Source organism: Brachyhypopomus gauderio, chromosome 5 (assembly GCF_052324685.1).
Source record: "Brachyhypopomus gauderio isolate BG-103 chromosome 5, BGAUD_0.2, whole genome shotgun sequence".
Lineage (NCBI taxonomy): Eukaryota > Metazoa > Chordata > Actinopteri > Gymnotiformes > Hypopomidae > Brachyhypopomus > Brachyhypopomus gauderio.
The window spans coordinates 34,247,565-34,263,048 of record NC_135215.1 but is presented as its reverse complement, the minus strand read 5'-3'; the positions used below and the strand labels follow the sequence as shown (position 1 = coordinate 34,263,048).

The following is a 15,484-nucleotide window of genomic DNA, read 5'->3' as shown; positions in this document are numbered from 1 at the left end:
GAACTGAAATGGCAGTAAATTGCCTTTATGTGTTTTCTATTAAAAGAGGATGTGTTAAGTAAATCTGGAGTTGTAAAAATATGAGCAGCAGTTTGAAAAACACTTTAAAATATGAAGCATCTTAAGAAGACGTCTGACACATGGTGCCAAAACATTTTAATAAAGGCACTATTAATACATTTCAGAAGCCTTAGAGAGCCTTCTCCTTATCAAAAAACAAGATTTATAATAAATCTTTGGCTCCTGGTAAAATAATTATATTTCATCATGTGAAATTTTTGTATCAGCAGGAAATGGCCTCTGCTCAAACATTTGTTTTCTGTCTTTCTCCCTAAAGAATTCACACACATTCACACACCTAAAGAACTCTCTGCCTTCTACAGTTAGTAATAAACTTAAATGGGTAAAGACACACTTACACAAAATACACACACACCCTTACTCAGGCGTAAACGCTCCACACATGTTCACATATGATATAAACATACAACGTATGCACAGACATATACATACTGTACCTCTTTCTGCTTCTCTCCTATCTCTCTCTTTCACTTACACACACACACACACACACACACACACACACACACACACACACACACACACACACACACACACACACACACACGTATATATACAAACATATACATTCACATACACAAACACATAAACACAAGACATGGCATGGCATGTAACTATTAATGTTATTAATAATCACCAGTATGTAGATTCACATTAAACAGATTTACTTCTCTCCAAAGCCTCATGACTTTTAATAAACAAGTCTGTTATAGTATGTATAGGCTACAATTTAATCTGCATATATTTTTATGTGCACATTTGTAAATAATTTCACCTTAAAAACCTGACATGAATATTTTAAATTAATAATACATTTGCACTATTAATACTTTTTAAAATCAATGAGTACTGACAAAGGTATTTTATAATAAAGATTCTTTTCACAAATAATCATTCTTACACTGCCTGTTCAAAACCATATTCTTTAAAACTTTTAAAGGGCTGATTTCTGTGTTGTACACACAGCAGGTTAATACTAAATGAAGAACTGTGCATTTATGAAGTTTGTCTCTGACAATGACATTGCGCTCAAAGTCATTTTATGCCAGTTTAGCTTCTGCTCTTCCTAGCAGAATTAAAAAGGTAATTTAATTTAATTTAATCTGACGTCACAATGTAGTAAACGTACATTTGCCACAGGTGTTTAAAATTGTCTGGCTGAGAATCTGCTAATGATAAATTAGAACAGCCAACACACACAGCAACACAGATACGTACAGTCATATAAAACTGTTGGACTTGTATACAGACTTACACACAGACAGGCAGTCAGACAAACTGAGAGATACACACAGGCACGCATACACATATATGCACATACACACACTCAAATAGAAGCGCGTGTCCATGTGTGCATGCACGCACAACACACACACACACACACACACACACACACACACACACGGGCACGCACTCACACACACACACACACACACACACACACACACACACACGCACGCACTCACACACACACACACACACACACACACACACACACACACACACACACACACACACACACACACACACATACACCCCTATGGATTTGAGCATTGACTCATCTGCAGACAAATATTTTTTTCCAAAAACCTAGATAGAATTTATCCATCAAGCAGTCACAAGTATAAGAATGTCATTTCACATAGAAACAAATCTATAGTGTTCTTCACTGAGAAATACTACCCGCATATGTCTGCACAAGCACCAGCAAGTACGTCTGACAACAGTTTTAACTGCTTTAACTACACACAATCACACACTAGTGAACCGGAGCATGCACACTCATGTCTCTATGTAATCACTGCCCCTTCCCCACAAACACAAACTTAGACGTACACACATGCTGAAATGTCTGCACATGACGGTCCGTCTAGCCATAGTCTTCTCTCTTCTACTGAAGAGCCCTACAAATCCATCGTTATGAGTTCACACTCAGATTCTGTCCCAACACAAATAAAAACGACACAGAATGGTGTCAAAGTAACCTAACAGGTCAGACTGTGTGTCACCAGAACACTAAGTATACATTACATATGCACTGTTTACACTTCAAACCCCTCACATTTAGACTCAATTGTTTATCTAATTTATTTACTCTATCCATATATAAGCATGTGTGCTCACACTGTATTATGTCTCATGATTAAGTCATGGCAGAACACAAATGCGTCAGACACCAGAGTGACAATGCCGAGTTCTTGAACCCATTTAACATACACATAATTACAATATTTCATTCAAGTGTTATACCAAACGCTAGCTTTACCTGAGGTAAGGCTGAATACATTATCTCACTCCTATTGACAGCCAGGTTTGTAACCACACACCTTCCTCAGTTTATGTTACCCTCCACTGTTTCCTGGGAGGTTTCTAATATTCCTTTCATCTGGACAAACATTTTTAAGCCAATTTTATATTCCTATGTTTTCTACATCAGAACCACTATGAAATTGGTAAACTTTTGAATTTTAAGTAATGTTAAACATGTTAAAATACATTTGTCTTGGGGGTCACTATAATCTCCTAATATAATTTTGTACAAAAAAATCAAACTAACTTATTTTTGGCTAGAACAATGTATATGCGCACTAGCTTGCATGTACTTTTATGGGAATTCCCATAAAAAACTGGAAAATTGGAATGACAGTAAAATGCTGAATGGAGCGAATCAAACGTTTGTTCTGGAGGCCCGAGGCCACGGCATTTGTGTGATGTTTTTTTTTCCATTCTCTACTGTAAATATCCTGGTAGTTACAAACAAATGGTGTTGCTAAGACTGCCCTTGTGTCTATATCAGAAATGACAGAATATAAGTAGTAACCTGCATAGTATGAAAATATCAGTATGGAATATAAATCTAAATTATACTGCAGTATAGTTATATAAATGTAAAATGAACTGAATCATGTTTCAGAGCCTAAGCAGAGTTGGTATACATTTAAATTAAATGTAGAGAGAAAGTAACACTGAACACACTGATGTTTGTGTTATTTTCACATTTCTAATAAATTCTATAGTCAAAGAATAGTGAGCACTGGCAATGAATATTAGACAGGCTCACAAACGGAAACCACAACACACTTTAAAGTCTTTTAAAGCCTCGCCTATTTTAGTTTTAAGCTAAGTGGTTGTTAGGTAATACCTAGCTGTGATAACTGCTTCATCCATTTTATGCTGGATCTCAGCAAACGCCCATATCTTCCTGCCTCTGACCGTCTCCTTCTGGCTGACTGTTCTCTGCAGAAGTGTGTTCTGGCTACACACACATCTTGACGTGGTCTGGGTCACTCACAAATGTCCTAAAACTGAAAAACACCCATTAGGAAGTTCATGTATGCGTATCACATCATATGGCCCCAAAGAGGTAAAGTTTCTATAAATCCAGACAATTAACAGTTGCTGTTTTTTTCTTCCCTCTTTTTCTCTAGACACACATCTCAAATTCAATAGTCATTTAGTCTCAACATTTTTCATCCCATTTATAAACACATATTTTATCATAAAATCATCTCATCCAAATAAAAACTATAGTATTTTTAAACTATAGTATTTTAAAAAGGCTTCTGATGTTATCATAAACTGCTCGTGCCATCCTGTGAATTTAACTTTCACTGCTCTGATTTCAATACAGTGTGAGTATTTGTTTAATTGGTTTTCCTTAGAAAAACAAACAAACAACAACAAACAAACAAAAATAAAACATTAAAATCCATACAACTAATACACATCTAAATGACTCCATGTTTGAAGTGTACAGTGTGGGTTGGGGTGTCTGGAGTGTGTGTGAGACACCCTGAATGATCTCAGAAGTTACACACACGTGTGTGTTTGTGTGTGTGTGTGTGTGTGTGTGATGTTACTCACACGCATGTGTGTGTGATGTTACTCACATCTTTCATAGAACTTTGAACTGTGGGATTGAAAACTATGTAACTGTGTAATCATTAAATATTCATGTGTAATAATGAAGAGAAGAGAATGTCAAAATTTAATTGGTAACTGTATTCCTTACACTAGAGGAATGTTACTGAAACAAAATAATATCTGTAGTCTGACATCAGATTATAATCTAAAAACATATACATCCACTGCTGCTTTATATGACTCTATATGTTTTCTAGTTCTGGCTGTAATCTGGACGTGTTTTAACGGCTATTCCAATCTCAGACATGCAATACCAATGAAGCTCCTTCTCCCAAGTCATTCAGTATGAAAAGAAACAGGGACAAATTACATGAACATGTCAGTGAGACAAAAGAATGAAGGTGCTGAGCATGCTGAACATACAACAGGAACATACAACAGGAACATACAACACGAACATGCAACAGGAACATACAACAGGAACATACAACACGAACATGCAACAGGAACATACAACACGAACATACAACACGAACATGCAACAGGAACATACAACACGAACATACAGCATGAAGATGCAACACGAACATACAACATGAACATGCAACACAAACATGCAACACGAACATACAACATGAACATGCAACACAAACATGCAACACGAACATACAACATGAACATACAACACGAACATGCAACACAAATATGCAACACACTCAACAAAACAAATGGCATGTATGAACTCTAAAACCGCCCGTGTGAAGTGGCATTTTTACTGCAAGCACATGATATTTGACAGGTGTGTGGACCATTTTAGTCTAGGACTCTCGATCCTGCCATTTCACAGGCTCGTTCACAGGTAGCAGAGAGAGCCCCTCCCCTCTACTGCCCCTCCTGGCTCTGACTCATCCCTCACACCTTGCCTCACACATGATGTTTAAACGTGTAGCAAGCAATCTGGCAACCAGCTGTCAATATGGGTATCAGCTTTATAGTGGTAGGAACCAGCTCACTCTATGACAGCAACTCCTTACAGTAGTGCAGAGCAGAGCAAGCTCGGGACTGTGTTCTTTGTACCTGGTTATTATTTGTTGTCCAGGTCGGCTGATTACCCCTTCGGAATCAGCATCTTAAACTTGGGGTATAAACATGTCTGTGACAGCTAATACATTGTCCATGGATCCTGTCAATGTATGAATGAACAGCTAAAATAGCAAATTAATAATACATGTGGGGACAGGTGTATTAATACAGTCTTTGCTCTGAAAAATACATAAATACTGAAAATACCGCTTAAAAGTCACAGGTAAAATGAAATCCCAAAACATTTGTAGATCCACTGAGATGTTGATAATCATCATACCCATCTGTGGAGATGGAAGAAATGGCAGAAGAAGCTCAAATATTTTAATTCTTCAGTCCCCCAGGTCTGGCCATCTCAGAAAGGAACCATCTTAAATGTTGAGATATAAAAGGAACATAAAAAGAGCATATTTAGACAAGAATGTGCTTTCACGTTAAAGTAGCCTTCAACATTATTGTTAGTCATTTTTTTATATTGGGTTCTGAGTAGATCTAATGACTACAATACCAAGTTTTCCTTTTACAAGGACACCAACCTGCCTAAAGTGTGCTTGTGTGTGCAGAGCATGAATGAAAACCTGTCATCTCATTTACTCATTAGGCAGGGCTTGGAACGTGCGTATGTGTGTACGAGCGTGCGTGCGTGCGTGTGTGCTTGGAACTATGCAAAGTTTTGCAAGAAAGTAAACTGAATACCCTAAAGAAAGGCAAGAAGGCACTTGGAACTAGTTTTAAAGTAGTTTTATAATGGAGGTTGGGGCAAGTACTTGATGGTCTTCCAATTGTCTCTGCAAGACTTAAATAATCACTCAGGAACGCTTCTCTAAACTCTCTGAACTGTACCCACTGAGTTGAACAGCAGTGGGATACAGAAAGAGAAAAGTGAAAGATCTGTCTGTGTGGAAGAATCTACAACGCCAGTCTTTCAGTCTGTATTCACTGGCTACAGGTGGTTCTTAAAGTGTCAGTATCTTAAACTGATCCACATCCGAACAATTACAATCTGGTTAGATCAATTGGTGCAAAAATAGATGACGATACCAGCACAGTCACACACAATCCAAACTGGCCGAGCTCCTTAAGTGAACCACTAAGTACTAAGGCTGGTCTTTCTAGTACTAAAGCTGGTCTTTCTAGTACTAACGTTGGTCTTTCTAGTACTAAAGCTGGTCTTTCTAGTACTAAAGCTGGTCATGCCTACATCCTGTTCTTATTAAAGCCTCTGTTTCGAGAATGAGCATCAGAAGTGTTTTTAGCCTAAGTAAACCTTTAAGTGAAATACTCTCATACCTTTAATGAGAAATTCTGACATGTACAGCATTGATCAAATGAAGCACAACTCTACAGCCAAATACACATACACCATTCACTGTGATGAGTTCACATGTCAATCCTCTCAACTATGCCAGTTAGTTCCTATTCTAATAAAACAAGAGAAAATGGTTCTTGTGTTTAACACAACCTATTTCAGGAAAAAAACTTCAAGAAAGCTGGTAAAAGCTGTGTAGGCTCTAAGATCATCCAACCCAGACACCATGACACATGTAGTCAGTTTAAATTGTGTGCGTGTGTGTGTGTGTGTGTGCGTGTGTGTGCGCGCGTGCGTGTGTGAGTGTACGCGCATGCATGTGTGTGTGTGTGTGTGTGTGTATGAGTGTGTGTGTGTGTGTGTGTATGTGTGTGTGTATGAATGTTTGCCTGAACTTGCATGTATGTGTGTGCCTATGTATGCATTTATGCACATTTGTGAGAGTAATAAACAAATGCACTGACATAAATTGTCTCAAAATTCATATAAGAAATGCATACAATCTGTATGGAATATCAAGGTCAGACTTGATACAGAGCACTGTCTGAATCAGCATGCCTTCTCTCTCTAACTACAATGGATGCCCACATTATTATTGTTATGTCTGCATTATTAGTTTGCTACCAAAAATATCAAGACATTCTTCTGACTATAGAAACCTCACAGACAGTAGACATTACAAAACAGGACATCTAGACCACACCCTGCTCCATACCATTAATCTCTTATCATCTCCTTCACAACGAGGGGCCTTGTAAACCAGCACAACCATCCTGACGTCATGGTTTTAAACAAATGAAAAGTGTAACAGGCTGGAGACGTTCACTGACTGGTTTCTAGAATGGTAGTGGCCTTATAGAGGTTTCATAGTGCAAATGGCATCATTTCAGATCAGAACCATTACTAACAGAAGAAGTACTAAAACAATAGGTGTGGGGTTTAAGTACAAGAACAATAATATCTCCATTTATTTGTTAATGGAAAGACTTACTGAGATTGATGTGGACAGTGTGAATCAGACAGCTCATTTCAGCCTCATTGAAAGACCTGACTGTAACTTCTTTACTGGTGAGTAGACTTCTATCTGTTGACCCCACACCAAAAACAGCATCACCATTTTAGATATGTTTGTGTGAACATAGAATATGACATCATATCACAAAAATCATGAACAATGCCCCTCGCCTATCCCTCATCACATGCACACGTACACACACACACACACACACACACACACACACACACACACACACACACAAACAAACATAAAAAAGGCTACCCAAGGGTGTGGCTACACATAAGAAAGAAGAGACCATTACCCACAGATCACTAACTTCAGAATATCACGTACATGCAAGGACTCTTTCTCTCTGTCCACACACGTGCACGCACGCACACACACACACACACACACACACACACACACACACACACACACACACACACACACACACACACAGACACACACATACACACACGAACAGCATGCAAACTAGTACATGTTACAATTTATTGACTGGCTTCATGTGCTTGCAGCCACGAGGCAGCCCGTGCGTCATAAAATGCGTTGCTGACAAGATGTGCGGACCCATTAACTGACATTTAAGCTTTTTTGTGTAACAGAATTATTAAGTAACTGACCTGTTCTTTGATTTTGGTATTATATTAAAATACATGCTGTTACGTTTGTATATCTCATAATATTGTATTTGTTATTTGTCGAATGTGTGTTTTTTAATAGTAACTGTCATTCTGATTTCTATAATTAACTCAGACAGTTGTAGTGCATGATATTATATCATTATTACTCGGTTTACTAAGTTTTCCAGCTATTGTAAAAAAAATTTAGCCAAGAAAGAACGTAGAGTTACGAGCGCCGTGAGACCAGGCGAACTGATAGAGCGGCTGTGAATAACTTTATTTTAACCGTTTAACGCCAGACAAGATAAGATTTTATTAGTGATTATATAAATAACAATAATATACTGCATCTGTGTCATGTGCAGCTCGCTATATGCTCACGTAAGTCAAAAATCATTACATTGCTCCGCTTCGTCAGACGTGAAGTTTCACGAATGTCCGTTTGTATCTATTAAAATTTTTAAAATTTAACTAATAAACCAACAAACTTGCTTGTTACCAGAAAAAATGTCATTTAAAAGTGTTACATTATTTCTGGTTCTGATAAGTTTGGAACGTCCTGGAGTTTTTTTTAAAAGACCTCATTTTTAAAGGGCCTTTTCTCTGCTCGCCACTGACGAGTTAGATTTAAATGCATTTTTCTTGTATTGCTTTCACTTAAAGTTTTGAAACTATTCTGTTGTCAGTGGCATCTCGTCAACTCGGAAGAGACTAAACTAAACTAAACTAAAGTTACTGATAACTTCTATAGAGCGTGCTCTTATCACATTGGGTTCTCTGGTGTAACGTAAGGAAGTGCCTATTTTATTTTGTATATTCAATAACTGTTTTGTTTCTTAAAGTTTACATCAGGATTGGTCGAATTTAGTCAAATGCATATATATAGAATACCTTGAGATACCTTCAGTACCTTGAGATGCCTCCATTTCTTTCCATTGTCAAACTTGTACCAATATAAAGGTAAAAACGTACACAAATGAATCAAAGTCAACTCAGCTTATTGAAGGTAATACATTAGGTTTATACATTAGGTTTATACATTGTCCGTTTGAAGGAAGTCAACCAAATACGCTAATATAACAGTGTGAGTCACAAAATTGGCAAACTGATTTTTCAGAACTTAGTTTCAGAACTAGGGTCAGAGGCTTGAGTTACATGAGTGAGCACAGACTTCATACGTAGATACGTTACAGCTCAGCCTCCAGTTGCAATGAAATCACACACTGCATTTCATTGTCTCTGAACTTGAGAAATGACGTGACTTCTTATTTCTAAGTGTTGTCTACAGAGATATAACATCTGAAAACACAGCGAGTCTTATTACAAACTCATAGCCACTAGTTACGTAAGTCGTGGCAACTACGTTTGTTAAGGCCACGCTCTGCACATTACTGCAGCTATGATATATTAAAGCGCACATACACGCACGCACACACAGACAGGCACACACACACACGGTCGCTTTTTTTGATCAGAAGTAGTTATTTTTCTGTAGTTATCAAGATCTTTATTGTGGATAGCAAGTGAATGATGAGTAATTGAAAAGTGAGATTTCATAGCGATGTTACAACTGCGCGTGAACGTGTGTGTGTCTATGAAAATGAAAGATTGTAAAGGGGGGATATTCTGAGGGCCCCTACTATGACGTATTGGTACACGGTGACGCTCGCATTTTCGCACGTTGGCACCCTATGATTTATGTGCTAATAATTCAAGCTACAATAAGGCCCTATCTGCATATCAACAATGCTAGCTAAAAAGTGTGTAAACTATGTGAGGTTGAAAAAGGGGTGGGGTCATTTCTACAGTGTTTGGCTTCAAAGTGAATAGTACACAAACGAGATGCCCACTCCCTCCCTCTCTCCTCCCCCCTTCGAATGGATCTCTGTGTTTTCCCACGTGCGAACTGAAACCTCGTTGGTGGAACTGTGATGTTGTTTGGGTTACTTTCTGCAATCGTATTTACGAGAGAAAGCGTTCTGCAAAAGAAACGCCACATAACTCTCGACTGGTTGAGAAGTTCAGCTTTCACACTTGAGCCGCAACACATAGCGGCTAAAACATGTTTCTCAAACAAAATGAACAAGAAATCAGCACATAATAATAATAATAATAATAATAATAATAATAATAATAATAATAATAATAATAATAATAATAAATGTTGTATTTCGGTTTAGGTCCAAGAAGTCTTCCGATGAGAATTCGCTGAATGCGCCTTCCGCAAATGCTTTTTGGGGTAAGGGCTTCCCAGCTAGATACTTATGAACAGCAAGCCCAGACCGCAAAAAGATTCGCGAAAGACAAATCGCAGTCCGTGTGCAGATAAGTCCATGACATCGAACAGTGACATCCAGGTGGCTCGTGCATGGTCTTGCTTGTTTCCTAATCGTGTTGTGTATCCAGACATCGGGAAACCGAGGCACTGAAGCCTTTCCGTGCCTGAAGTGTATTCCAACTCATTCACATTCTACGAGCACGGGGGTTTCAGAGCGGCCAGCGTCCAAATGCCTGTATTCTGTGTGAGAGCGCTGTCCGTGGTCCTGAATTTACTCCTTTCCCGATAGTTTATTTTCGGTCTTTTTCTCCACATTTCTGTCTACCAACCTGCTTTTAATTAGATACGCCTCGACAAAAATGCGCACATACAATAAAATCTACATAGTCTTTCTTTCTCTTAACATTAGGACTCTTTTGTTGTGAATTTCATAAATCCCCTCGTTCGCGATATCGTTCAGTGGGAGCCTAAGCAGACAGTGCCGCTGGAGTGATCTGGGTGAGGAGAGAGCAGTCTGTAATCTGCTCGCAATAAATAGAGAGCAGCGATGGATCTTATTGGACCGAACAAAAACCGTCATCCACCAATCGGTGTCGAGCTCATATAGGGACCCCCCTTTAAAAAAATAGAGAAAGAAAAAGGGAAAACCAAATTGTATCCTAGTTGGCACAAGTGACCAGCCAAATTCCCAGTAAAACAGTAACATTATACAGGATATATTATTTTCCAGTCACATCTTAGAGTGGGTAGTTATATCAGCATTAATAAAGCATGTAGCCCAGTACCATGTGCTCAAATTTGCACTCATTGCCAGTTCACTGCCAGTGCTTATTGAAACAAATGACCATCAATAGATATTTAGAAACGTCCCACATTCCCAACATTGTAGAAGTGATTGGAGAACAGAGAGCACCATATCGCCCTCCATACAACGACAACAACATGGCAGGCTTCTGAGAAGAGACCTCAGAGAGAGAGAGAGACCACAGAGAGAGACCTCAGAGAGTGACCACAGAGAGTGACCTCAGAGAGAGAACTCAGAGAGAAAGACCTCAGAGAGAAATCTCAGAGTGACCACAGAGAGTTCAATTGCTGACACCACTGAGTGAGGTCTCAATAGGCTATCCTTACAATACCTCACACTCCCTTCATAAAAGTGGCATAAAACCTTTAGAGCAACAGTCACCCACTACTGAATAAAATACATGACTTAGTTTTACAAATATAATATTACAATAAAGAATAAATATTTTTAACATAGTTTGCCACAACAACAAAAACAAATACAGCAGGTCCATAGACTATTTGTCTATCGTTAGACTTTTACACCAAGGAGTCATCCTACATAACAATATAAAAGTCATTTAAAGATGGATATACAGTCATTACTTCTTTTAAAACATCTATTATATGTAGTATTGGTAGACGAATTTTACTTACCCGGATAGTTCTGTTCCTATATCCACATAGCAATCATGTGTCAAAATGCACCATAGTCTCTGGCAATCCCTTTTTGGAACTCTATGCAAGAGACTGTACTAGGTGGGAGGGTCACGATCTATATCTGGACTACCCCCCCCCTCCCCCACTTCCAAACGCGCGCACGCACGCACACACACACTCACGTGCACGCGCGTGCGCGCGCGCGCACACACACACACACACACACACACCAGTCTGAACTCATCCCAAAGCAAGATCCCCCTCCCGTCCCTTAATCACTGATATTCTTCTCGTGTCTTCGTTGGTGCAAGGGGAGGTTGAGGTGGCTCAAGGCAAGGAGTTAGGGCTAGAGAGATAACGTGTAAATATCTTGCCCAGATGCCACCATTATGAGGATTTTATTGGGTGGTCGTTTCATTTGCGGACGTCTCCAGTCAGTCACGATTCCCCCCCTTCCGTCTGCACCGCACAGCGACTGCATCTCCTGACGCAGCCAACGCGCACATATTACTCACTATAGCAGTCACGACTCGGAGAAATCCGTGTTGCCACTAAAATTACACCGCCAGTATTGAATTATTTAAGAGGATCTTGGTATGTCTGGGTAAGGTGCGTTTAACAAAGAAAGCCACACGGTCTTTGAAAAGGTCACGATAGTCAGCGGCGTTTCCCTCCCATGCGAACAAGCACAATATTCACAGAACACAACCCTTTACAATCCTAACGGCAGCTATCCGGCTATTTCAGTGTTTGGCATTTCATTGTAGGCTATATCATGGTAAGTATTCAACAAATATTAATACGATAATGGGAAATCAAGTACAAAACGCTGATTTTAGGCGCAGCTTTTCTCGTATAAACTGCGTATCTGTTATCCAAGTCGTCTCTGATCATCTGTATAGGTACAATATAACTGTCAGTAATTTGCTGCGAAAGATAAAGATAACGGTATAGCGACGCTTGCCAACTCGTGTATCTTCTCAAGTATTCTCACTCTAAAGCACGTACTTCGAAAAATTGTGCCAAATTTCAACTAAGCCTGCGCGCTGCAGTCTGAAGTTACACACCTATCAAGAGTATCATAGGTTGCAAAAACACTCCCAGATACAAATGTGTGATTGTCGTTGAGAGCCGGTGAATAATGCTGATGAATACAAAATATAAACATGTGTACTGGCACCAAAGTAATATTTCAGTTTATGGCCACGGAAAACGGTCCGTTGCAGCACTGTATAATGACGTGGGCGGAAGAGTAGCTAATCCAAGCGAGTCCACCTATAGCCACATTGTCTCTATCTTAACTGCAACTGAAAGAACTGTTCAAATAACACAGGCGGGAAGGCTGCCAAACGGACTTATGAGTACGAAACTTAAAATTGTATTTTTAGCTTGGAAAGCAGGTTACTTGCACTGTTACACGCCTCCACGGGTGATGTTCAAAACAAGGTAAGGGCGATTTTGTTGCAGGTCGAGCCGGTGCACGGCACCCCTTGACGCCACATTGTATTTTCAGCACAACCGTGCAATCTGCGGGTTTCCCTCTCGCCGGCACTGGTGCAGTTCTCTTTCATCGCCTTTTGGCACTCCTTCTTCCTCAAACGTGTCTTTATCTAATGCCCTCTTCACAGCTTAAACCAATATTACCCCTAATTCTTCTTATGTTAGGGATTTCCATTCGCGAACTTTCAGTGGTAACGGAGAGAAAAAAGCGAAAAATGACTCGACAGCGCCGTCAGACCAACGAGTTTGGTCTTGCGTTTTGGTTCTCATATTTACCGTTTGCGATACTCCTGCTCTAGAGAGAGAGAGAGGTTGGTTTTTATTTTGTGTGTAGCGGAGAAAAAACATATGTAAGCTAAGCTTGTGTAAAGCCCATGCCACTAGAATAAAAAATGTAGTTGTTTACCCCAGCATCGCTTTCGTAGTGGGAATAGCATACTGTATAACCCAATACCATACATGCACCAAATCATGCAATAATCAAACACAGGAGAAGTACATTCAACCAAACACTGCTCATACGTACTCACCAATGCTGCGAACCCTTGCTGAAAGGGGAAAAGCACACACACACATATATATTTTAAATCAGCAAAACGTGACCACATTACACAAACACAAGATGAGAATCAATGCTGCCTTTGATTCATATCTAACCTCAGCAACATGTCCAAGGGTTCCCAGAATTGAAGTCCTTTTTATACAAGTGTTACCCCTCTGCCTATTTCTGGAGCGCGATCAAACACTGAAGCTATTTTTAGCTCGCAGTAAGAAAAAAACACTCACAAAGGCATCGCTCAGGAGCGTTACGTGGAGTGCATGCATTGTACATTAATGTTGCCTCTCCCGCTCCGTGCAAGGGCTTCGAGTCGCCTCCGTTGCATTGTTGCAGTGATTTTTGTTTAACAAACTACTTGAGTGCCCATCTTTGTTTTGCCCAAAAACACCCGTTCACTGATCGGTGGAGGAGATTCGTTATGATCTCTCTTGCTATGAGTTTGTTCCCGCTCTCCCTCTGCTTTATCTCTCCCTCTCTCTCTCCATTCTCTTCATTACACGCGTCTTACGCGGTGTGTCTCCATGCAACTTTCGCTGGGAAACTCAGGACGGATTCGCTGCTCACGAGAGAGAGAGAGGTGGAGAGAACGAGAGAAAGAAATAATCTGTTGTACGCTACGAATTTAGTATTGATATATAGGTTTACATATACATATAAAAACAGCATAAAACCGATAATAATTAAGACTTGCAGTCTTTTTCTGTTCGGGGCTGCGTCAGTTACTAGGCATTGACGTCACATTTAGGTTTTCCCACTTTACTGTCTATGGCCGTTGATTACAACCGTCGCAGACAGGCTCCCGGTAATGAAAATGGCCTTTAACAAACTAAAAACAGGTCAAGTATAATTCACAAGAGGGTGAGATATCGGTTGCTTTCTCGTAATAGTGCTTCAACATTTTAGCGAAACCTTTCGTTTTGTAGTCCACCGTCACGACAAACTCGTTTAGCCATGGATTCCGCACAGGATTCACCGTGTATCATATTGTTCTAAACAGACTACGGGTGCTCATTTAAACTGCTTTTTTTTCAACCAAAGCGTTCGCCTAGTTGCACTAAAGTACAGTGCACGAACACTGCAAAGCAGATTGCATCAGAAAACTCAACCCAATGTGAGAAATGTTAAAGACCAAAAGCAATTCAAGTGTGCCCGTGCGATGCTACAAGATACTGTCGCTCATTACTAGTGGATTAATGTTTACTATTAATTTCAGGATTCGACATGAAAAACCAACACACTGTTTTGCGAAAAAGATACAACGATATCTACAAGCATGTTGCGTTCCATAGTCACAAAACCTAGATGCAAAGAATTTAGCAAATACGGCAATATGCATCTCGAAAAGACTAATTCAACCAGTGAAAGAGATATATCAGTTTAGCATCCACTGCCTGAACAGACTACCGCATGGTGTCGCCAAACGCCGCCAAAGAGCCCCTCGACCCACCGGTTTCTTCAGTTGTGTACCGTGCCGGGTTAATGAAAATGTCAGCTACATGTTTTTTTTTATCACACGAGAGAGTATCTAATGAAGACCAGGCGCGAATTTAGATGCACGCATAACTGGGGCTCCCAGGAAATTCAGATCTACATATAGCAGAGTTAATAGGAAAAGCGCGATGGAACTTTAATGAAAGCAGATGCATAAAACAATACACATCGGTTGTCGAAGAAAAAACATTTTGTACCTTATATCGCACGACTCGAGTGTTTCGAGTGGTTTTCT

At 39.7% G+C, this 15,484-nt stretch overlaps 1 long non-coding RNA gene across 9 annotated transcripts in view; it reads right to left on the bottom strand.

Annotated features, from left to right (window-relative positions):
- Positions 1-14,317, bottom strand: part of LOC143515246 (uncharacterized) — an 18,537-nt gene extending 4,220 nt beyond the window's left edge. The window contains exons 1-7 of one of the 9 annotated variants that reach the window (XR_013131070.1): positions 13,857-14,317; positions 13,730-13,747; positions 7,329-7,421; positions 5,309-5,398; positions 5,023-5,128; positions 3,224-3,386; positions 1-2,020 (exon numbers count right to left, since the gene is read on the bottom strand). The exon at positions 1-2,020 is cut by the window's left edge and continues 67 nt beyond it. This is a non-coding gene — a long non-coding RNA (uncharacterized LOC143515246). Of the gene's footprint in view, positions 2,021-3,223; positions 5,129-5,308; positions 5,399-7,328; positions 7,422-11,696; positions 11,741-13,729; positions 13,748-13,856 lie in introns of those variants that run through there. The other 8 variants (XR_013131068.1, XR_013131076.1, XR_013131075.1 and 5 more) reach the window with 8 other exon arrangements.
- Positions 14,318-15,484: the final 1,167 nt, after the last annotated feature.